Below are 2,175 nucleotides of genomic sequence, written 5' to 3'. Positions count from 1 at the left end.
CCTCAAAACATAATCTCAAGTTGGTGTGTACAATCAAGTCGACGCCTTCCCGCGATCCTGAGAGGTACCTGAAACACATTTCACACAACAATGTAAGCATAAAGCTTAGTGAGTTTCCCCAAAATACCACACGCAAATAATTAGCCTCTCATGGCTATATCTCGATAAGGACCCTCCGGTCAATGTGTCTTAGTGAAGACCCTACGGTCTCACAACTTTGGTTGGACCCTCCGGTCCTAACTCAATAAGGCACATAATAATGTACAACATATATCACAAAGACAAATGCATGATATCAAATAACTCAATATAAGAATATAAGACCCTCCGGTCACACAGTATTACCACTAAGGTATGTATAGTGAGAAGACTCACCTCGTACGTAAGCAAGTAGGTCTCGTACTCAACGAACGGTCTAGACTCCGTCTCCAAATGGCAGCTAACACTGAAAGAATACTGGATCTAAGGGCTCCTTCTCGTTCCAACCCTTTTGCTCCTCCAACTCCTTCAAGGAATGCACCAAATCACACACTTTTAGCCCCTCTCTCTCTCTCTCTCACAGATGATACCAACTCGTTTAGGGTTTCTCTCAGGGTGCTAAAGTGATCAGGGAGGCGGAATGAAGGGCTTAAGGTTCTTTAAATAGGGTGAAAACCCTAAAAATTAGGGTTTTCACACTCAGCTCCTACTCGTCGCGTCGGAACCCTCTAACTCGTCGAGTAGACTCTAAAAATCACGCGGCCATTTCAATCTCTACTCGGCGAGTTGGGGCCTCCGAATCGTCGAGTTCCCCTGATAAAATAAATATAATTTAATTAAATATTATACGTGGGGGTCGGGATGTTACAATTCTCTCCCACTAGAATCAGACTTCGCCCTCGAAGTCATCCTCCGGAAACAAATCTGGGTATTGCTCACGCATCTCGGACTCCGGCTCCCAAGTCCACTCGGATTCCTTCCGATGTTGCCACTGAACCTAAACCAAGGGCACCTTTTTATTCCTCAAGACCTTCACATTCTTATCCAAAATCGCCACTGGTTTCTCAATGTAGTTCAGGCGATCATCAACCTGAATGTCCTCTAAAGGGACCACTGTCGTCTCATCTGCTACACACTTCCTCAACTGGGACACATGGAAGGTGTTATGAATCTGGCTCAACTCTTCAGGCAGCTCTAACCGATAAGCTACCTTACCCACTCGAGCGATCATTCTGAAATGACCGATGTATCTAGGGACCATCTTGCCCCGCTTCCTGAATCGGATCACCCCTTTCCATGGGGATACCTTCAGGAGGACAAGATCGCCGACCTGGAACTCTAGCTCTGAGCATCGTCGATCTGCGTAACTCTTCTGACGACTCTGGGCCGTCAGTAACCTATGTATAACCTGATGGATCTGCTATGTCGTCTTAAGCACTATCTCAGTGCTCCCCATCAACCTCTGCCCTACCTCTCCCCAACAGATGGGAGTCTGACACCTCCTCCCGTATAAAAGCTCAAAGGGAGGCATACCGATACTGGGGTGATGGTTGTTGTTGTATGAAAACTCAGCCAAGGGCAAGTAAGTGTTCCAACTTCCACCGAAGTCCATAACACATGCGCGTAGCATGTCCTCGAGCGCCTGAATCATCCGCTCGCTTTGCCCATCTGTCTGTGGGTGGTAAGCGGTGCTGAAATGCAACCGGGTACCCAACTCCTCCTAAAAATTCTTCCAGAACCTGGAAGTAAAACGCACATCCCGATCTGACACTATCGATGTTGGCACCCCATGTCGTGCCACCATCTCTCGAACGTAGATCTCGGCCAATTTCTTCGCAGAAGAGCTCTCACTTATAGCCAGAAAATAAGCACTCTTCGTCAACCGATCTACAATAACCCATATCGCATCGACACCTCGTGCAGTACTGGGTAACTTGGTAATGAAATCCATGGAAATCTGCTCCTATTTCCATAGAGGAATCTCCAAAGGCTGCAACTTGCCATGACGACGTTGGTGCTCTGCCTTGACCTTGCGGCAGGTCAAACACCTCTTAACTATCCATGCCACATCTCTCTTCATACATGGCCACCAGTATTCGCGTTTCAAATCCAAGTACATCTTAGTGGCCCTAGGGTGAATGGAAAACCTCGACTTATGGGCCTCCTCCATCAAAGTCTGCCGAGCTCCACCCGTGT

This window comes from Lactuca virosa, chromosome 8, assembly GCF_052849685.1.
Source record: "Lactuca virosa cultivar CGN04683 chromosome 8, Lactuca_virosa_CGN04683_v6, whole genome shotgun sequence".
In the NCBI taxonomy this organism is placed as follows: Eukaryota; Viridiplantae; Streptophyta; class Magnoliopsida; order Asterales; family Asteraceae; genus Lactuca; species Lactuca virosa.
This window is presented reverse-complemented; position numbering follows the sequence as displayed.